General features: G+C 47.1%; 1 protein-coding gene across 1 annotated transcript in view; it reads right to left on the bottom strand.

Moving 5' to 3' along the window:
• Window positions 1–13,856, bottom strand: part of LOC126259342 (uncharacterized) — a 56,490-nt gene extending 42,634 nt beyond the window's left edge. Inside the window, exon 1 of the mRNA XM_049956052.1 lies at window positions 13,665–13,856. The gene's annotated coding sequence lies outside the window, so the exon portion shown is untranslated. The remainder of the gene's footprint in view (window positions 1–13,664) is intronic.
• Window positions 13,857–23,664: the final 9,808 nt, after the last annotated feature.

Consider the following 23,664-nt stretch of genomic DNA (forward strand, 5'->3'; position numbering starts at 1 on the left):
GCCCGTACCATATGTCTATGCACCAGGAATTGCATGGCGACGACTTTGAACGTCGTGTACAGTTCTGCCACTGGGCACAAGAGAAATTACGGAACGAAGACAGTTTTTTTGCACGCGTTCTATTTAGCGACGAAGCGTCATTCACCAACAGCGGTAACGTAAAACGGCATAATATGCAATATTGGGCAACGGAAAATCCACGATGGCCGCGACAAGTGGAACACCAGTGACCTTGGCGGGTTAATGTATGGTGCGGCATTATGGGAGGAAGGATAATTGCCCCCCATTTTATCGATGGCAATCTAAATGGTGCAATGTATGCTGATTTCCTACGTAATGTTCTACCGATGTTACAACAAGATGTTTCACTGCATGACAGAATGACGATGTACTTCCAACATGATGGATGTCTGGCACATAGCTCGCGTGCGGTTGAAGCGGTATTGAATAGCATATTTCATGACAGGTGGATTGGTCGTCGAAGCACCATACCATGGCCCGCACGTTCACCGGATCTTACGTCCCCGGATTTCTTTCTGTGGGAAAAGTTGAAAGATATTTGCTATCGTGACCCACCGACAACGCCTGACAACATGCGTCAGCGCATTGTCAATGCATGTGCGAACATTACGGAAGTCGAACTACTCGCTGTTGTGAAGAATGTCGTTACACGTATTGCCAAATGCATTGAGGTTGACGGACATCATTTTGAGCATTTATTGCATTAATGTGGTATTTATAGGTAATCACGCTGTAACAGCATGCGTTCTCAGAAATGATAAGTTCACAAACGTACATGTATCACATTGGAACAACCGAAATTAAATGTTCAAACGTACCTACGTTCTGTATTTTAATTTAAAAAACCTACCTGTTACCAACTGTTCGTCTAAAAATGTGAGCCATACGTTTGTGACTATTACAGTTCCTTCTATCAGAAAGCGAAAAAAGTGGTCCAACTAAAACATTCATATTTCTTTAAGTACTACACGAATATGTAATAAAAATGGGGGTTCCTGTTTAAACAAACGCAGATGATATCCGTTTGACCTATGGCAGCGCCATCTAGCGGGCTAACCATAGCGCCATCTGGTTTCCCCCTTCAAGCTAGGCAAGTTTCGTTCTTTGTAGTTTTTCGTCTGACGTTTACTTCGTGAGATATTTGGCCCGGTCACGACCAATGGACCACCCTGTATATTAAAGATTTAAAATCAAATACTTTGGAATGGCATAAAAGATCAGAAACTGTGTTATACTTAAATAAACAATAAAGGAGTCAAATGACAGTGTGTTACTTTAAAAAATAGTGCATGACTTGCTCAGCAACATCTAAAAATGGATGAATGTCAATATAACATTGTACAGATACCCGCCATCGGTGGGTGTGTAAGTGATTTGAGTTGCAGTTCTCTGTGACAGGTAAAAGGCTTCCACAATGCATTAGTGTTGTTGGTGTTGACTGTTGTTGTGCTGGCGTAAGCTGTTGCCAGCGCACCGGTGGGCAAAGATGTAGTGCGAAGATCGATAGTAGGCGCTGGATCAAGCAGGCCTATCAGAGGTCAGACACACACACGCAAGCAGCACGCCGCCAACGCCCTCTCGATCGTAGGTATTTAGATCTTCGCCGCTGACCAGAGGGCCTCAGTCACGCAGTCACTGATTCGACTCACTACTCCAGGTTGGCCTCTGTCAGTCCACTCGCGGATCATTACAGTTATCGCTGGCTACGACAGTTCATAGCGTCCACATTTGTGTAATAGCAAGGTTACCGATACTGTCTGCAAGAGGACTATTACACTAACCAACAGCCATTTTTCATCTGGGATGTGATACATCAACTAGTTTGTACTTTGGTGTGTAGAATCCGAATATACCTTGAAAACGTTCTAGCACGTACCGTTTCTGAGTTTTTAAAGGTTTTTTATTTTTCGTATTCAGTATTTAGCTTTTTGCTGTTCTTCTGTTTTGATGTATAATTGTTTGTTTGTGATTTGCAGAGGAGAGCTAGAAGATCTACAAATCGTCAGTAAATGGTTGGTGTGGTAATCCAGTGGTGTGAAAGAGATCCTCAGTGAGTGTTTCCAGTGAAAGATAGTGCAAACGTTTTGTTTTACACTAAGAAAAATGGCAGCTAGTAAATCTCGTTGCTGTCTAAATCACCCTGACAACTTTTGTTATGCGTGTGAGAAATTCACTCCAAAAGCCCAAAGAAAACCAACCACTGATTTGGTTAAGAAGGCATATAAATTGTATTTTGATAGTCTTGTTGGTGATAAAGATAAAAATATTGCACCTCATATTGCCTGCATAACCTACATTACAACCTTAACCGAGTGGTTGAAAGGAAAACGCCGAGACATGCCATTCGTTGTTCCGATGGTGTGGTGTGAGCCTAATGACCATTATTCAGGCAGTTACTTCTGTCTTACAAATATTTCGGGAGATTCAAGCAAAACTAGACATAAAATGAAGTATCCAAATGTATCTTCAGTGCATTTACCTGTGCCCTATGATGAAGGGTTGTCTGTTCCTGTGTGTAACTTGAAAGCCACGGAACCAGACACCATGTCAAGTGAATCAGAAAGTATTGAACATATAGACGAGTACTGCCCTCAATCATGACACTTCGCCTCAGCTCTTTAATCAAAAGGAATTGAACGATGTGGTTCGCCATCTAACACTTTCGAAACAGCAAGCTGAACTCTCGGGGTCGAGACTCCAACAACGGAACCTTCTGGCTCCAGGGACAAAAATTTCCTGTTTCAGATCAAGAGGTGCTTCCTTCGCTCAATATTTCGATATGCAGAATTCAGTGTGTGTATGTAGAGATGTCAATGGTCTGATGATGCAGGTAGGTGTACAACATAATCCACACGAGTGGCAACTATTTATTGACTCCAGTAAAATCAGCTTGAAAGCAATAGTACTGCATAATGGCAATGCATTTCCATCGGTACCTTTGGCTTACGCAGTATACATGAAAGAAACTTATGAAACCATGGCTTTGCTACAGCTTTGCTGTGATTTAAAAGTTGTTGCACTCCTTACAGGTTTACAGGCTGGGTTCACGAAATATTGCTGCTTTTGGGCCTTTGGGACAGCCATGACACGAAGAACCACTACACAGTCAATTAATGACTTACAAGGAAGTCACATGTTCCTGGAAACGTAAATGTCAACAGTACCTCATTGGTTGAGCTCGATAAAATCATTTTGCCTCCACTTCATATCAAGTTGGGCCTTATCACGAACTCTGTAAAAGATCTGGATAAAGAAGGTGAAGCCTTCAATCACTTAAAAGAAAAGTTCCGAAATTAAGTGAGACAAAGCTGAAAAAGGGTATATTTCTTGGACCAAAAATAAGAAAATTGCTGAAAGATCCAACCTTTAATACCAAACTCACAGATATCCATTTAGCTGCTTGGTCTTCTTTTAAAGCAACTGTGAAGGGCTTTTTGGGTAACAGAAAAGACGAAAACTATGTTACCATTGTGAATGATCTGTTGGACAACTATAAGAACATGGGGTGTACAATGTCGCTTAAAATTCACTTTTTACATTCTCACCTTGATTTCTTACCGGATAATTTGGGAGCCGTAAGCGATGAGCATGGTGAACGCTTTGACCAAGACAGTCATACCATGGAGCACCGTTACCAAGGCCATTGGAACCCTTCAATGATGGGTGACTACTGCTGGAGTTTGTTAGGGAGAGTAATGAAACGGTGAACAAAAGAAGAGCTCCGTCGTCGCATTTTTCAAAAACCAAAGACGATTAAAGGTGAAAATATCTCGTGAATTAATTTGGACCTTTTCTTGGCATCATGCCCATATATACATACAAAATAGTATTGATTTCAAACGTTCTCAATGTGCATTTTCGTTAGACTTAATTGTGTCAATTTTCGCTATTACCATTTTTTGTGTATCTAGGAAATGTGACGTCATAGGGAAAAACTGATTTTACCAGTGTAAATAGGTAAATCCACCCATTTACAAACCATATGCAGGAAAAAAGTTTAAATTTGTTAACTAGTGTTATAGAATAGCTTGTACCACAACAAATTCTTTCTTTCTTTCTTGGGCCTTTGTCCCTCTCCAACGCGAGATCGGCTTTGTTTTGACGGATTTGGCAGTGTTAATTGCAAAGGGTGGCCGGATGCCCTTCCTGCCGCCACCCCGTACCTCCCGGGATGGAAACAGTGTACCCCAGCTGTCTGTGTCTAGTGTAAGTCATGAAATAGTGCGAACGTTTTCAAATGTCTGTGAGTCGTGTAACTTAGTCGGAACTGGGGGACCAGCCCCGTATTCACCTAGCGGGATGTGGAAAACCGCCTAAAAACCACATCCAGGCCGGCCGGTATGCCTGCCCTCGACGTTAATCCACCGGGCGGATTCGATCCGGGGCCGGGGCCGACGCGCCTACCCAAGTCCAGGAAGCAGTGCGTTACCGCTCTCAGCTACCCTGGCGGGTCCTTGTACCACAACAAATGGACTCTATTAAAGTTAAGTAGCAGCTATCTGTTCGCGTAAATAAAGAACCATGTTAATCCAAGTGTGCAGTTTTGTTGTCAAAAGACGACACTGATCACCTTAACAACATCCTATCCCTTGCCTCCTACGGTACAATGCAGTGACGACGAAGACTCAACAGTTGTTACCAGATCCGCTAGGGCATCTCAGGGGAGAGAATAGCGTCTAATGTTGCATGATCACACTGAATGGCATGGAGATGCCGCATAATAGTATGTGTCGGTGTCATCACCACCTGACAGAGTTTGATAGGGACCTCGCTGTGGTTCTCCATTTGGCGGTCTGGTCGAGTCGTGCAAAATCCAGATCTGAGACGCCTTCAGATGTGACAGTGGCCCAACGTTGGACTGCATGGGAACGTGAAGGCAGGCATATTCGTCGTCAAGGTTCCTGTCGACGATGTGTGCCCACCACACGGGAGGGTCGCCGTATTGTATACCGAGCACATCGTAACCCCTTCACACCTGCCCCTGACACCCGAGAACAAGCGCCTGCAACATTCTGTGTCATCCCATGTCATTGGTCACAGACTACCAGTAGCCGGACTAGTTACTTAACCGTCCCATGCAAAGCCGGTCGTCAACACCACAGTACAAACAGCTACGTTTGGAATGATTCCATGACCAGGAAGCATGGACTGCTGATGAAAGGCGTCGCATTGTGTTCAGCGATGAATCGCAGTTCTGCCCTACCCAGACGACCACCGTCGGCAGCGACCTGGAGAGGGGTCCCGTTTTTCCCAATGCTTTGGAGAAGCTCAATGGTGTCGCTATTGGCAGTATGGTGTGAGAAGTCACTGGGTATGACTCCAGATCACTGGTGGTAGTGGCTGAGGGAACTCAGACGGCAAATCCTGTTTCATCGTTTGTTACCTCGTATCCTACAGTTTCGTGGTATCATTTCTTCAACAGAACAACACGTGACACGTGCCTCTATAATCTGTAAGTCTCATGCATACTCCCGTGGTCAGCAACGTATACAGACCTGCCCCCGATATAATATGTGTGGGAGCAGCTATACATCAACTCTGTACCAGTACCAGTATCCAGGAATCAAGGATCAGTAACAACAGTTGAGGCTCAGCTCGCCTCAGGACAACGCTCTTCCCAAGTGAATCAGTGCGTGGATCCAGGCCAGAAGTGGTGCAGCGTCATACTAATATGTGGGCTCACACTGCCAAGGTCTTTCAAATATGACACGATTTTGTAAACACATACTCTCTCAATCAGTGAAGTTCCATTACGTTTCGTCCTCCCATTCTGAGTGCTTCACTTTTTTGTCAGGCAGTGTATTTGTTTAATAATAAAGCTACACTACTGGCTATTAAAACTGCTGCACCAAGAACAAATGCAGATGATAAACGGGTATTCATTGGAGAAATATATTATACTAGAACCGACATATGATTACATTATCACGCAGTTTGGGTGCATAGATCCTGAGAAATCCTGGGCATTGAGTCAAACAGAGCTTGGAGGGCGTGTACAGGTACAGCTGCCCATGCAGCTTCAACACTATACCACAGTTCATCAAGGGTAGTGACTGGCGTATTGTGACGAGCCAGTTGATCGGTCACCATTGACCAGACGTTTTCAATTCGTGAGAGATCTGGAGAATGTGCTGGCCAGGGCAGCAGTCGAACATTTTCTGTATCCAGAAAGGCCCGTACAGGACCTGCAACATGCGGTCGTCCATTACCCTGCTGAAACGTAGGGTTTCGCAGGGATCGAATGAAGCGTAGAGCCACGGGTCGTAACACATCTGAAATGTAACGTCCACTGTTCAAAGTGCCGTCAATGCGCACATGAGGTGACCGAGACGTGTAACCAATGGCACCCCATACCACCACGCCGGGTAATACGCCAGTATAGTGGTGACGAATACACGCTTCCAATGTGCGTTCACCGCGATGTCGCCAAACACCGATGCGACCATCATGATGCTGAAAACAGAACCTGGATTCATCCGAAAAAATGACGTTTTGCCATTCGTGCACCCAGGTTCGTCGTTAAGTACACCATCGCAGGCGCTCCTGTCTGTGACGCAGCGTCAAGAGTTACCGCAGCCACGGTCGCCGAGCTGATAGTCCATACTGCTGCAAACGTCGTCGAACTGTTCGTGAAGATGGTTGTTGTCTTGCAAACGTCCCCATCTGTTGACTCAGGCATCGAGACGTGGCTGAACGATCCGTTACAGCCATGCGGATAAGATGCCTGTCATCTCGACTGCTAGTGATACGAGGCCGTTGGGATCCAGCACGGCGTTCCGTATTACCCTCCAGAACCCATCGATTCCATATTCTGCTAACAGTCATTAGATCTCGACCAACGCGAGCAACAATGTCGCGACACGATAAACCGCAATCGCGATAGGCTACAATCCGACCTTTATCAAAGTTGGAAACGTGATGGTAGGCATTTCTCCTCCTTACACGAGGCATCACAACAACGTTTCACCAGGCAACGCCGGTCAACTGCTGTTTGTGTATGAGAAATCGGTCGGAAACTTCCCTCATGTCGGCACGTTGTAGGTGTCGCTACCGGCACCAACCTTGTGTGAATGCTCTGAAAAGCTAATTATTTGCATATTACAGCATCTTCTTCCTGTCGGTTACATTTCGCGTCTGTAGCACATCATCGTGGTGTAGCAATTGTAACGGCCAATAGTGTATTTTGCATTCTTCATGGCTGGGCAATCCGTAAATTACTATCCCGCACTCACTTTCAGTAGAAAGCCTCTCGTAACAATCGGTACCTGTTGAAAGAAATGAATACGCGTCTTTACTCATTCGGAAATGTTTTAAACATTCTAGGTCTCCGGAATGCGACAGTATAATAGCGTTTCACCAGTGACCACTTCGTACTTTTTCCACAACCCACGTGTTCTGGCCGGATATAATGAAACAGTTTAGCATGAACAGGTTTTTAAACATCTGTGTTTCAACCATCTTCTGCTTTTTTGTTCTCATTATCTCCTTATCGCACTGAAGCGCCAAAGAAACTATTATAGGCATGCCTATTCAAATACAGAGATATGTAAACGAGCAGAATACGACGCTGCGGTCGGCAACGCCTACATATGACAACAAGTGTCTGGCGCAGTTGTTAGATCGGTTAATACTGCTGTAATGGCAGGTTATCAAGATTTAAGTGAGTTTGAACGTGGTATTATAGTCGGCGCACGAGCGATGGGATACAGCATTTCCGAGGAAGCAATGAAGTGGGGATTTTCCAGTACGACCATTTAACAACTGTACCGTGAATATCAGGAATCCGGTAAGTCATCAGATCTCCGACATTTCTGAAGCCGGGAAAACATCCCGCAAGAACGGGACCAACGACGACTGAAGAGAATCGTTCAACGACACGGAAGTGCAACCCTTCCGCAAACTGCTGCAGATTTCAATACTGGGACATCAACAAGTGTCAGTGTGTGAACCATTCAACGAAACATCATCGATATGGGCTTGTACCCTTTATGACTGCACGACACAAAGCTTTACGCCTCGCCTGGGCCTGTCATCACAAACGTTGGACTGTTGATGACTGGAAACATGTGGCCTGTTCGTACGAGTCTCATTTCAAATTGTATCGAGCGGATGGACGTGTACGGGTAAGGAGAAAGCCTCGTGGATCCGTGAGCCGTGCCTTTCAGCAGGGGACTGCTCAAGCTGGTAATGGTGTGGGGTGTGTGCAGTTGGAGTGATATGAGACCCCTGATGCGTCTAGATACGACTCTGACAGGTGACACGTACGTAAGCACCCTGTCTAATCAGCTGCTTCCATTCATGTCCAGTGTGCATTCCTTACGGACTTGGATAATTCCAGCAGGGCAATGTCACACCCGACATGTCCCATATTGCTACAGAGTGGCTCCAGGAACACTCTTGTGAATTTAAAAGCTTCAGCTGGCCATCAAACTCCCCAGACTGGAACATTATTGATCATATCTGTGATGCCTTGCAATGTGCTGTTCAGAAGAGGTCTCCACCCCCTCGTACTCCTATGGATTTATGGACAGCCCTGCAGGATTCACGATGTCAGTTCCCTGTAGCACTACTTCAGACATTAGTAGAGTTCATGCCACGTCGTGTTGCGGCACTTCTATGTGTTCGCGGGATCCAACACGATATTAGGTAGGTGTACCAGTTTCTTTGCCTCTTCATTGTATTATATATTAACAATGCTGAAGATTTGATTGGTGGATCGAATAAGCAATGAAGAGGCGCGGCTTCTAAGTGGAGAACGAACAACGTCGCTGGACTACTGGAATATCTATGGCGTTCAAAAACAGCTGAACACCAAAATTAAACAAGTTAGCTGCTGCAGAGTGAGCTCCCATTTTTATGTAATATCCTGTCGATCCCTTGCCCAATGATTGGGAGAAAGCATAGGTCACACTCGTCTACGAGAAGAAAAGTAGAGGTGATCCACAAGACTATCGTCCAGTCTAGCCGATGTCTATCTGATGGAGAATGCTACAATATATGCTATGTTAAAAAAGAGATATTTCTAATTGAATGACTTCTCCCTCCAGAAGCGATGCCGAAAACATGGATCATATGAAACCCTACTGGCGCTTTTCTCACATCACATCCTGAAAGCCATGGATCAACGCGGTCAGGTATATTCAGTGATTCTTGAATACTGTAAACCATATTACTTACTACTGCACTAACGCTCATCAACTTAAGTTGGATCATATGGGCTACCAACCGAACACTCCAAACGATGGGCCTCCGCAGCCGACGACACATGCATGTGCCAATGTTAACACCGTGACATCGGCAACAACTGCTGAAATGGACACGTGACCATCGGCGCTGGACGTTGGCGCAGCGACAGAGCGTTGCACGGTCTGATGCCGATGGAGACATGACAGCGCGAACTCCGTTGTCTTCCAGGCGAACAGCTTCCATCACGACGATCATGTTTCCCAACGGCAGAGACGTTTTTCAACAAGACAATGCGCCATGTCACAAGGCCAGCAATGTGATGGAGTGGTTCGAGGAACACAGTGGCGAGTTCCAATTGATGCACTGGCCCCCATCTCGCCAGATGTGAACCCGACTGAACACATCTGGATTGTGATTGAACGTGGCGTCAGAACTCATAGCCCCACGTGGCATCAGACCTCATAGCCCCCCCCCCCCCTCCACGGAATTTGCGAGAGTTAGATGAGTTGTGTGTGCAGATGTGGTGTCAATTTCCTCCAGCGACCTACCAATGCCTCACTGCTTCCTAGCCACGACGCGCCGCCACTGTTAACCGTGCCAAAGGTGAACATGCTGGCTATTAGGTTCATGACCATAATGTTCTCCCTGATTAGTGTATTCTCCATCACTATTTACAACAGTCTGCCACCCTGGGGCAACTTTTAGATTCCGCGACCGTGGAAATCACGTGGTTTTGAGGTGAAAGAACTCGTCAAGCCGTTTTCGGAGAGCTTTTCATCCAGAAAGGAAGTTTCTTTTAGGTTGTTCGACAGAGAGCAGAAAAGATGAAAATCTGAGGGTGCAAGATCGGCTGAATAAGATGGGTGCGGAATGACATTCCAACCCAGCTCCTGTATAGCGTTTTCTGTCGGTCTAGGAGATGCGGGTGGGCGTTATCGAGGAGTAGCATCACTTCACCAAATCCTGCTCTTGGATTGCGTCTGAAAGACGTCTCGTTTATCAGCAGTGATGGTTACACCTCGAGGAAGCAATTCGTAGTACCCCTCAACGTCGCTTTTCCACCAGATGCTTAAGATTATCTTTTGTGGTTGCTTGCAAATCTCTGTATGGGGAGTTGCTGGTTTGTTTGGGCTCAACCATTGAGGATAGGAATGGTCGGTGTTGTTCACGGATTTGCCGTCATAAAAATATTGTTCTCGGCAGATGCAGAGCTTGAGATGAATAGACCGGCATTCGTGGCCATCTTAGTTCCCCAGGATACACTCTGCAGACTGGACATGCGAGGCTTTTTCTGTTGAAAGAAAAATGAGAGCCTTCGCAGACGGCTTTTGGCAAGAAAGTATGTGTGGTTTCCCACAGAGCGTGTGGATTTTCATTACGACACCTCGTTCGGTTTAAACTTTGAGAATCCGGCTTCCTGATTGGGTCATACTGTTATTTTCTGGAGAGCCTGCGCTTTCTCACTGTCAACATGCAGAGTAGAGCATCGATTAGGTCCTTTTCAGAATTATGCCGTCGAGCGGAAGAGATTCTCTGCTTCCTCCACACTTAAGAGCCATGTTGGTTCTTCACTTGAGTTTTACTGGTCGGAGTTCGGAATCATTGCCACCACTGGCAGTCGAGATCCTGCTCCGGAGAAAAATTGCAGTTAAGTTCGAGAGCAGCCAGAAGGTGTTTACTTCGGCCTAGGCCTTTGCAGAGTAATGACTTCTCTGTTGGCTTTCGCAGAGTAAACAGTTCACTGTAGGCCTTGGCAGAGATGGTCATACAGCCACCCGCTGATGTTTATGATTTTAGCTTAGAGCATGCAGTACCCACCCACGCTGTTCTCGAACCTTCCCCACTGCATGCAGATGTCACACGATTTTGAAATAATCACAGTTCATCACATTTGTCAGTTCTCGAGTTTACTGACGTCGATCATTGTGGATTAATGAGTTTAAACGATCTTCATCAAAACGCAAAGGTCTTCCTGAACGTGGAGAGTGACTAATGGTACCTGTCCCCTTTGTGTCACGGACCCGGACCGTCGCAATTACTACAAACTACCTGCTCCTCAGACATGGTCGATCTGCTCCCCGATAGACCTCCTCTATCACATCACAGTAGCCGACTGTCCCAACAGATGGCCTAGTACCGCTCTAGCTGTCGTAAGAGTTGACATCGTGCGACTTGTATATTTCTCTCACAACAGTTCCGATAAGGGAGTTTTAGCGACCATTCAGGGTGACGTTCACACAGTGGCGCCCCTACTTAAGTTGGTATCCGGTGCAGACTTTTGTCATGCCCCCGTATTGTCAGCCTCACAAAAGCATAAAATACAACATTTCTGTGTAGGTGTCTTTTCATAGGCGTGATTAAGTACTCGAAGTATAATGTTAAGTACTCCGCAAACAGTTTTTATGGCCGGAAAATAACAAGTAAAACGCATTAAAGAGAAAAAAGCACACCAGTTTAACTGATTATTCAGGAAGCAGAATAAGTTACCCAAGAAACCCTTAGTAACAGGCGGCTAGCACTATCTTACAATTTTTCCCTCCTTTTCATTTGCAAAATTTGAAATTGCCTCAAAAATATCGATATCTTTAGCGAGCCCATTTTTTATTAGCTAGCTGCTAAATCTGACAGTCGTGCTTGACTCGTAGTGGCCCAGAGATAATTCTTAATTAATTTGACTTTTGAATAAAAGAATTCTCTTACCAAGAGCTGTCGAAACAGAAATCTTAGCACCAAAGTAAAGTTTGGATTTCGAAAGAAATCCTCTTAGCCGTCAAAATTGTGCGGAGATGCCGTCTTCAGGAATCTCATGATATCTGTCAACTGATTTTAGTATGATCGTGGGAAGTTTCGTGTCTGGATTTTGACTCAAATGACTGGGATCTGAAACAAGATCTGACATACGTTCTATGGCTTTGCAGAGTGAATCGATTTCTTGTAGAAAGCTGTCGATGCACTGCTAATATTGGCCTCGAAAGTTCGCAGCATTCTGTATAGTGTGGCATGAGTATGCCAGTACGGAAACGTCCCTCAGCTCTTCTGCCTGCCAGGAAAGGGATTAGTGGGTCCTTTCTCTGTCCCTTCTGGGCGCAAATTTCAGTGGGCGCCGTTTTCAGTACACCGTTTGTGGATGCCCCCCGCTGCTGTTTATCCCTCTATTGAACTCAAACAGAAGAAAATGTCGAAAATGTTCCAATTTGTCCTCTCGGCACTGCATCTTCTATCGTCCACAGCTCCACTCGTTACCTCCAAATGACAATATATGTAAATGACCTAGTAGAAAGTGTCGGAAGTTCCATGCGGCTTTTCGCGGAAGATGCTGTAGTATACAGAGAAGTTGCAGCATTAGAAAATTGCAGCGAAATGCAGGAAGATCTGCAGCGGATAGGCTCTTGGTGCAGGGAATGGCAACTGACCCTTAAAATAGACAAATTTAATGTGCTGCGAAGACATAGAAAGAAGGATCCTTTATTATATGATTATATGATAGTGGAACAAACACTGGTAGCAGTTACTTCTGTAAAATATCTGGGAGTATGCGTACGGAACGATTTGAAGTGGAATGATCATATAAAATTAATTATTGGTAAGGCGGGTGCCATGTTGAGATTCATTGGGAGAGTCCTTAGAAAATGTAGTCCAGCAACAAAGGAGGTGGCTTACAAAACACTCGTTCGACCTATACTTGAGTATTGCTCATCAGTGTGGGATCCGTACCAGGTCGGGTTGACAGAGGAGATAGAGAAGAGCCAAAGAAGAGCGGCGCGTTTTGTCACAGGGTTATTTGGTAAGCGTGATAGCGTTACGGAGATGTTTAGCAAACTCAAGTGGCAGACTCTGCAAGAGAGGCGCTCTGGATCGCGGTGTAGCTTGCTGTCCAGGTTTCGAGAGGGTTCGTTTCTGGATGAAGTATCGAATATATTGCTTCCCCCTACTTATACCTCCCGAGGAGATCAGCAATGTAAAATTAGAGAGATTGGAGCGCGCACGGAGGCTTTCCGGCAGTCGTTCTTCCCGCGAACCATACGCGACTGGAACAGGAAAAGGAGGTAATGACAGTGGCACGTAAAGTGCCCTCCGCCACACACCGTTGGGTGGCTTGCGGAGTATAAATGTAGATGTAGACAATACGTAAACTCTGATAGCACCGACGAACTTCAAATAAAAAATGACAGTGGGTAAATAAACGCATAGTGAGTGGGAATACAAACATGCGAAATAGAAACACAAGGGAGTTATGCACCAACCTAATGAGATAAAATTTTAAAAAAATGTTTTTGAGTTTAATTGCGTGGACTTGTGCTAGAAAATTATGTTTTTCCTATTGTTAACGCTAACAATATATACCTATACTGTGAAATGATTGGTTCCACAACGTTTCGATAAAAGAATCGTTGAAATGAGCCATGGAGGATGGAACTATAAGGTGCAGGCGGCTCAGCGATCAGGCAGCGACTTACCTGTCCGTGCTCGGCCGCGCAGACTGTGGCGGACTGCGCGGCTGGCTGGCTGTGTGGTGGGGCTGCACAGCCAGGCAGACGGCGGCCGCTTTCACCTCGGTCGGCCGCTCGCCGCCCGCCCGCTTGCGCAACGCGGCAGCCTCCGCCGCCGCTAGGAACCCGCCGCGCGCCAGCAGCAGCGAGCGGCGCCCACGGTGGCCTAGCGCCTCATAGCGCACACGGCCGCAGCTCGCCTCGCCTGGCTGCGCCGGCGCCGGCGCCGAGTTCAAGGCCTCGCAGCTGTCTGACACTCCGCGGCTCAAGGACCAGCCGACAGTGGGCGGCACGGGGACGGTGGAACGGAGACGTCAAAAACTGCCGCAGCGCATTTCGCAGGGCGGCAGAACCGAACGGCACGCGACGCAGCGTCAACGTCAAAGTTGAGAGGGGAAAATTTTTTTCACGCTGTCGTTGACGGGGAGGACAGTGTGTAAAGGCCTCCGTAAACGATCAAATATTCTGCCAAACGTAAATATGGTTGCCAAGTACACTGAAGAGCCAAAGGAACTGGTACATCTATATCTACATCTACATTTATACTCCGCAAGCCACCCAACGGTGTGTGGCGGAGGGCACTTTACGTGCCACTATCATTACCTCCCCTTCCTGTTCCAGTCGCGTATGGTTTGCGGGAAGAACGACTGCCGGAAACCCTTCGTGCGCGCTCCAATCTCTCTACTTTTCATTCGTGATCTCCTCAGGAGGTATATGTAGGGGGAAGCAATATATTCGAGACCTCATCCAGAAACGCACCCTCTCGAAACCTGGACAGCAAGCTACACCGTGATGCAGAGCGCCTCTCTTGCCGAGTCTGCCACTTGAGTTTGCTAAACATCTCCGTAATGCTATCACGCTTACCAAATAACCCTGTGACAAAACGCGCCGCTCTTCTTTGGCTCTTCTCTATCTCCTCTGTGGGACCGAGCGAGGTGGCGCAGTGGTTAGACACTGGACTCGCATTCGGGAGGACGACGGTTCAATCCCGCGTCCGGCCATCCTGATTTAGGTTTTCCGTGATTTCCCTAAATCGCTCCAGGCAAATGCCGGGATGGTTCCTTTCAAAGGGCACGGCCGACTTCCTTCCCCGTCCTTCCCTAATCCGATGAGACCGATGACCTCGCTGTCTGGTCTCCTTCCCCAAACCAACCAACCAACCACTATCTCCTCTGTCAACCCGACCTGGTACGGATCCCACACTGATGAGCAATACTCAAGTATATGTCGAACGAGTGTTTTGTAAGCCACCTCCTTTGTTGATGAACTACATTTTCTAAGGACTCTCCCAATGAATCTCAACCTGGCACCAGCCTTACCAACAATTAATTTTATATGATCATTCCACTTCAAATCGTTCCATACGCATATTCCCAGATATTTTACAGTAGTAACTGCTACCAGTGTTTGTTCCGCTATCATATAATCAAAATGGTTCAAATGGCTCTGAGCACTATGGGACTTAACTTCTGAGGTCATCAGTCCCCTAGAACTTAGAACTACTTAAACCTAACTAACCTAAGGACATCACACACATCCATGCCCGAGGCAGGATTCGAACCTGCGACCGTAGGGGTCACGCGGTTCCAAACTTAAGCGCTTAGAACCGCACGGCCACACCGGCCGGCTATCATATAATCTTATAATAAAGGATCCTTCTTCCTATGTATTCGCAATACATTACATTTGTCTATCTTAAGGGTCAGTTGCCACTACCTGCACCAAGTGCCTATCCGCTGCAGATCTTCCTGCATTTCGCTGCAATTTTCTAATGCTGCAACTTCTCTACACCTGCCTAATATCGTGTAGGACCCCCGCAAACACGCAGAAGTGCCGCAAGACGACGTGGCATCGACTCCACTAATGTCTGAAGTAGTGCTGGAGGCAACTGACACCATTAATTCTGCAGCACTGTCCATAAATCCGTAAGAGTACGAGGGGGTGGAGATCTCTTCTGAACAGCAGGTTGGAAGGCATCCCAGATATGCTCAATAACGTTCATGTCTCGGGAGTTTGGTGGCCATCGAAAGTGTTTAATCGCAGACGAGTGTCCCTGGAGGCACTCTGTAGCAATTCTGGACTTGTGGGGTGTCGCAATATCCCGCTGGAATTGTCCAAGTCCGTCGGAATTTACAATGGACGTGAATGGATGCAGGTGATCACACAGGATGGTTACGTACGTGTCACTGGTCAGAGTCGTATCTAGAAGTACAGGGTGTCCGAAAAGTCTTTCCCTGATTACATAAATTGATAACTCAGGCTAGAAGAAAGATACAAATATGAAACTGGTGTCTAATTGTTTGCAAACTATCAAAGTTTTTTTCACACATCAGTAAACTTCCACTTCCATTGTTTCCAATGACAGTACACGTCGATATGACTTTGCGGTCCAAATGCTATCACGTATTGAGGACGATGATGGTTATCTCAGACGAATTGCCTTTTACGACGAAGCGACCTTTTTTGTCAGTGGAGTAGTGAATCGCCATAATGTGCACATTTGGGGTTCACAACCCCCTGGCGAGGTCATGGAGTGCACCAGAGACAGTCCAAAGGTGAATGTTTGATGCGCGCTATTGCACGATCGAATTATCGGGCTATTCTTCTTCGCTGAGGCTACCATCACATCTGCAGTGTATCTGGACATGTTTCAACTGTATGCTGTTCCTCAGCTGCTTCAGTATCACCCCGATGTCTTGTTGCAGCAAGACGGTGCACCGCCTCATTGGGATTTGGACGTCCGTGCCTATCTCGATATGACTTTTCCTGGGCGATGGATTGGTCGTGATGGGCCAGCGGTTTGGCCTCCACACTCTCCTGACATAACCCCATTAGACTTCATTTTATGGGGTTATGTCAAGGACGAGGTCTACCGAACACGCATACCAGATCTTGAAATCCTGCGGCAACGGATAACCACAGTCGTTGAATCGATCCCTCCAGTGATGTTGGCTAATGTGTGGACGGAAATTGAATATCGCCTAGATGTGCTACGTGCTACCAAAGGTGCTCATGTGGAAGTTTACTGATGTGTGAAAAAAACTTTGATACCAGTTTCATATTTGCATCTTACTTCTAGCCTGATTTATCAATTTATGTAATCAGGGAAAGACTTTTCGGACACCCTGCATAATGGATTCCATAACACTCCAACTGCGCACGCCCCAGACTACTACAGAGCCACCACCAACTTGAACAGTGCCCTGCCGACATGCAGGGTCCATGGATTCATCAGATCGTCTCCATGCCCGTACACGTCCATCTGACCGATACAATTTGAAACGAGACTCGTCCGGCCAGGCAACATGTTTCCCGTCATAATCAGTTCATTGTTGGTGTTGACGGCCCGAGGCGAGGCGTAAATCTTCGTGTCGTGCAGTCATCAAGGATACATGCGTGGGCATTCGGCTCCGAAAGCCCATATCGATAACGTTTCGTTGAATGGTTCGCACGCTGACACTTGTTGATGGCCCAGTCTTGAAATCTGCACCAGTTTGCCGAAGAGTTGCACTTCCGTCACATTGAAACCTTCTCTTCACTCCTTCACTCGTCGTTGGTCCCGTTCTTGCGGGATCTTTTCCCGGCTTCAGAAATGTCGGAGATCTGATGTTTTACCGGATTCCTGATATTCACGGTACGCTCGTTAAATGGTCGTACTGGAAAATCCCCACTTCATCACTACCTCGGAAATGTTGTATCCCATTGCTCGTGTGTCGACTATAACACCACGTTCAAACTCACTTAAATGTTGATAATCTGCCATTATAGCAGCAGTAACCTATCTAACAACTGCGCCAGACGCTTGTTGTCTTATGTAGGCTTTGCCGACTGCAACGCCTTATTCCGCCTTTTATATATCTTTGTATTTGAATACGCATGTCTGTACTAGTTTCTTTGTCGCTTAAGTGCATTTGACCGTGTGCTGTGCGGTTTGACGCTTTTGTCAAGCATACATTGTGTTTGACATGTTTAAGAGAAATTCTGATTGCCACAAAGTTTGGTAAGATGGCGGACGTTGTTTATTTCCACTTTTCGCCGTATATTTTTACTGAAAAATTGTTTTATTATTATTTATCTTACTGTATCGTGAATTTCCAGTACTATGAAAAAATGGTTCAAATGGCTCTGAGCACTATGGGACTTAACATCTGAGGTCATCAGTACCCTAGAACTTAGAACTTCTTAAACCTAACTAACCTAAGGACATCACAGACATCCATGCCCGAGGCAGGATTCGAATCTGCGACCGTAGCGATCGCGCGATTCCAGACTGAAGCGCCTAGAACCGCTCGGTCACTCCGGCCGGCACAACTACGAAAACTACGTTCGAGTATAAAAACAAAACAGCACTGACAATTACCGAAATTGTAGACGTACCATGTGGTGTCACCGCCAGACACCACACTTGCTAGGTGGTAGCTTTAAATCGGCCGCGGTCCATTAGTACATGTCGGACCCGCGTGTCGCCACTGTCAGGATCGCAGATCGAGCGCCACCACACGGCAGGTCTCGAGAGACTGACTAGCACTCGCCCCATTTGTACGACGACTATACTAGCGACTACACTGACGAAGCCTTTCTCTCATTTGCCGAGAGACAGTTAGAATAGCCTTCAGCTAAGTCCATGTCTACGACCTAGCAAGGCGCCATTAGCCTTAGATAGCTTGTATCTAAAGAGTCTCACTTGTATCGCCACAATCTCCAGATGTCTCATCAAGAACGATGTATACAAAGGATGGATTAAAGTTAAGTATTCAAGAAGCTACGTACTTTTCTTTATAGCATTCATTACGTATCCTGTTTCAGACCTCACTCCATCCTTCGTGAGTTAGCGCGTGCATCTTGGCCGCCTCTTTCAATCAGTGTGCGTAGTGTTGGCAAGTCTGCCGACACTACATACCACGTCTTTCCCAGCCACATATCACACCTGAAGAGATTATGAGCAAAATCAGTATTTTAGTCATACAATGGCATACAAGTGGAGTGCAATGAAATAAAAGAAATCGAAGTTCTTCGGTCCTTCCACCGACGCCGTGGGCTATGTGTTCCCACGTTGCAGTATTTTAATTTCCTGTCATTAGAGGATCTAGTAGAAGAGAGTAAATTTTCGCGTACTTGTGTCTTGTTTTTCAATGTTTGAGTGAAGTAACGCTAAACAAGTTATCAAACGTTTCACTGTCCATCAGCAGAAAGTTGACGTGATCATGAGGTTCTGAGTGCAGCATTTCCATTAACAGGTTTCCAGATGTAAATATTTCATTTTAAATCAGCGTCTTGTTTTCTTCTTCTGTAAACTCAGTGCTAGAGACAATGGCAGAAATTCTTTATCTTCATTTGTAGCCATTCCCACTAGTAGCAAAATACAACATACACGGAAAGTGTCTGCCTCAAAAGTAAGCAAACCCTTATGGTGGAAGTCGGAGAGAAGTCCCTGAAGGCAATGCGCTAACAGGACCTGAGACTATTCTTGTGGTTCTGGCAGGTTGCCGTCAGGGTAATCAAAGACATCAGAAGCGACAATGGCGGCAAGATGGAGACTGAACGTGCTGCAGATAAATCTGCACCACAGTAGAGGGGCCACTGCTGTCCTGAGTCGTCTTCTGGGAAGACAACAAGTGGACGTGGACCTGATTCAGGAACCCTATTTATATAAAGGGGGTGTATCGGGCCTCGGCCGCACTGGAGGTAAGCTGGTTTATATTAGAAATATAAGAACCTCCAGAACGTGCATTTATGTAAAAAATGGGATCCCCTTCATGCCGATGGCGGACTTTTGTTCTAGGGACTTAGTGACCATCAGGTTGCGGCAACGTGAGGAAGGAATCACGAGGGAGTTTGTAATGGCCACGACATACCTTTCATACGAGGACAGTGTTCGCCCCCCGGTAGCTGAGTGGCTAGTCCGCCTTTAGCCGCGGAGCAGCTCGGACTTGTTTACGTCCCGGCTGCGAACGTTCGCGGAAGAAGCGGTGTTTACACCGTCGTTACTCGCGTGTGTTACTGTTTGAATCGAACGCAATGACACACAATTTCCGAAAAACCACGATACAGTTCACGTTCTGTAACGAGTATGCAAGACCGAAGGCTTTCGAAATCGAACGTTTCTTGAGGGACGAAGTGCATCTTAATTACACGGAGATTATTGGAATTCATTTATCAATCGTGAGCAGCACTCTTTACGTAAAGATGATTGACGACGCAGCATGCGATAGGATCATTGAAGCCGCCAAACGAGGATTCCAGTTCCGACACTCCGATGGTCATATTGGCGAAGTTTTAGTCGCTCATTCGGGCCTGGGAGTGCGTACGATTCGAGTCTTCGAGCTGCCTTTCGAGGTACCCGAATCATTGGTCACTGCATCACTCCAGCCATATGGCAGAGTTATTAGTCATACGGCCGAACGTTGGACAAGTTTTAGCACGTATCCAGTGCTCAATGGTGTCCGACAGGTGCGAATTGCCCTTACGAAACATGTGCCATCGTACATAAACATCGGCGGCTGTAGAGCTATTGTCATCTATGATGGACAGCCCCGGACATGCTCCGGGTGTGGTGGTGAAGGACATCTGCGGTCTGCGTGTATGCAGAGGAGACTCGTGCAACTCCCCAGCGGAGACTTCCAGAATCCGACTACACCGACGTCACTGCCGATGACTTACGTGACGGCGCTTCGCGGGGAGGTGACGCCGAGGTCGGAGCGCACTATCGAACCGACGCCGCAGTTGACTGAGAAGCCTTCGGACCCCACTGAAGAAGGAATGGCTCCGACCAACCTCCAATCTCAGACACTACAGGCGGTGCAGAAAGAGGATGACAGCATCCCAGTAGGCATGGAAGCTGAAGTGGAACGGCCCCAGGGCGCTGTGGCGGTGGCGAGACAGCAGGAGATACAAGATTCGCCAACACCAGAGGCCGGGGTTAGGGCCCGCAAACAACGCTCGCCAAAGGGCCGCAAGAAGCGCCGACTAAACTCTGCGGAGACGCTCCCTTCTCTTCTTGGGAGCGCAGATGAGTCTAACTCTATGGACCTGTCTGACTTGGAACCACAAGCTTCGGATGTCGCATATAACTTCGGACGGTGAAAAGATGTCATGTCGTTCAGACGACGCATCCGCTCAGGGGCCTGATACCCCTTCTGTGGCGGAGTCTAATGCTGCGAAAGAACAACAGATGTCACACATCATTGCCGCACTGGAAAATTTGGAGCACCCCCAATAATATCAGCTGGTATGAGCAGGACGACGAAATCACCGATGCGGACCATTCTATTGGTGGGGACTTGCATCCGTCCGCATCTCAAGACACCTAATGCCGCAGGGACACGTCCGTCGGGCGACCCTCTGCGGATGTGCAAACGGACTATCGATACGGTGAAACTGTGCCATTTTAACATCATGTGGAGATGACAGCTACTCGACCCAAGGCATACAGAATAGGGACAGTGAATGTAAATACCATTAGATCGCCTGTGAAACAGCAGTTGTTTAGGGACATGATATACGCGTCGGATGTGGATATACTGATGGTGCAGGAAATTTACATTCCTGAGTTCCAGGAAGTACATGGATACATCTCCTACACCTCACCGCACTCGAACAACGACAGTGGAACGGCGATATTGGTCCGGGACGGGATTCCGGTTCGCGACCTGGCTTATCTACCTTCGGCACGAGGACTGGCGATAACTGTTAATGGAATTGGCATTCTCAATGTTTATGCCCCTTCCGGCACAGACAACAGACGGGCGCGTGCGAGATATTATTCGGAAGAGATTGTGCCCTTATTTACCGGAAGATTCGATCATTTCATTATAGGTGGTGACTTCAATTGTGTTTTAGCCCGAAAAGACCAGACTCCACATTACAATACCTGTCGTGAATTGCGTGTGCTATGCCGGGATCTGGAGTTAAGCGACACCTGGGACTTGATGCACAGGAACCGTGAGAGATATACTTTTTTTACCAGTCACTCGGCGAGCAGACTCGATCGAATATATGTTTCGGTTGGCCTACAGGATAAGGTGGTCGACGCGGAACGATGGCCTGCGGCATTTACTGATCATCTGGCTTACATTTGTACCATATCTCTCCCTAGGCAAAGTGTGTGGAGAAGCCGCGGGACATGGAAGCTCAATTCGTCACTTTTGGCGGACCCCGAATGTCGTCAGAGAGTCGAGGCGGTATGGACCACATGTCAACGCCGTCTACCAACATATACCTCGGTGCTTCAATGGTGGCTAGAGTGTACTAAGCCGGCAATAAGACGAGCTCTAATACAGTATGGTCGGGATAAGACGAGATGGCAAAGAGACACTCTTTATTACTATTACACCATACTTCGTGAGCTGTCATTCCAGGTGCCGTCTGCAGAACATCATGCGTAAGTTCATCGTGTCAAGGCACAAATCCTATCGATCACGACGACTGGGTGGCATCCCAATACGGGCAAGATCTCTCGACACCATCACTGGGGAACGTACCTCGATGCACCATGTGTCGTGGGAACACAAACGTTACCGCCGGGCATTGGTAACAGTGCTCCACGGTTTAGATGGCCGTCAACTGACAACACAACAGGACACTGCAAAAGAATTTTTAGAGCATTTCCGCCATCTCTATGCCGGTACACCGACAGACTGTCGGGTGGAGGAAGAGATACTGCAACATCTGCAAACGACACTGGCAGAGACGGATAAGGCAGCGCTTATGGAGCCACTCACAGAAGACGATATAAAGGTGGCACTCACAAAAGGAGCGGCCCATAAATCACCAGGACCAGATGGGATTACGCTGGAGTTTTATCGAGGATTCGTGGACATGATGATGCCACAGTTGGTGTCGATGTACAATGAGGCGATGCGTCCGGACATGCGGCTACCGTCGGATTTTGTGACGGGCTTTCTTCTTCCCATCCCGAAGATGGCGGTGAGTCGCAGTGTTAATCAATATCGGCCTCTCACTATGCTAAACACCGACTATAAAATCTTTGCACGACTACTAGCGTCTCGTCTCGAGCTGGCGATATCCAGGACAATATCCCCTGATCAGGCTTGCCTAGGGGTGCGAAGCAACATCTCCTCGGCGTTAAGTGAATACCGTGACGTTATCGCCCTTGCGGAAACGTGTAAAATGCGAGCAGCGATTATATCTGTGGACTCCGATCATGCGTTCGACAGGATAAACCATAACTTCTTGTCGTTAGTCATGAGCCGAATGGCGATTCCATCTGTCTTCATCTCCATCGTTATGAGGCTCATACGAGGGGCTACATCGAAGCTGATTGTAGATGGTCGGGAAGCGGGCTCGATTCCTATTAACAGCTCAGTCCGACAAGGGTGCCCACTCTCCATGATGCTGTTTGCGATAGCACTTGAGCCGCTGATGTGTGTTATGAGGCGCTCACTTACTGGGATAGCGCTTAATGAGAACTGTTTTGTTTGTCGCGCATATGCGGACGACCTGATCCTTCTCGTCAGATCAGGATATGAAGTGCGTCAGGCTGTTGAACAACTAGACGGGACGGCGGCAGGCAGTGTCGTTAACATGACGAAATCCAAAATTATGCACATTGGACGGGGTCTGGAAGACATACCGGGACCGTTTCAGACGGTGGAATCGCTGAGATGTCTGGGGATCACATTTACCCGTTCACTACGGCGGTCAGCGGCGGCGAGTTATCGGCGGCTTCTGCAGAATGTTCGTCTGACGATAGGCAACAACTCACTGAGAGCCTTTGACATGATCCAACGTGTGGCATACACTAACGTGCACATAGCGTCACGACTGCCCCATTTAGCGCAGATCCTGCCAATACCGAAGGGTATTGCAGACCGCCTCATGGCTGCCTTTGGTTACTATGTTAGTACTGGGGTGTTATTTAAGATCAAATATGACACGTTAACGCTACAGTTCCGGAACGGTGGCCTCAACCTCACAAACGTGCGAAACAAAGCTCTGGCGCTTTACA

Source organism: Schistocerca nitens, chromosome 5, assembly GCF_023898315.1.
Source record: "Schistocerca nitens isolate TAMUIC-IGC-003100 chromosome 5, iqSchNite1.1, whole genome shotgun sequence".
Lineage (NCBI taxonomy): Eukaryota > Metazoa > Arthropoda > Insecta > Orthoptera > Acrididae > Schistocerca > Schistocerca nitens.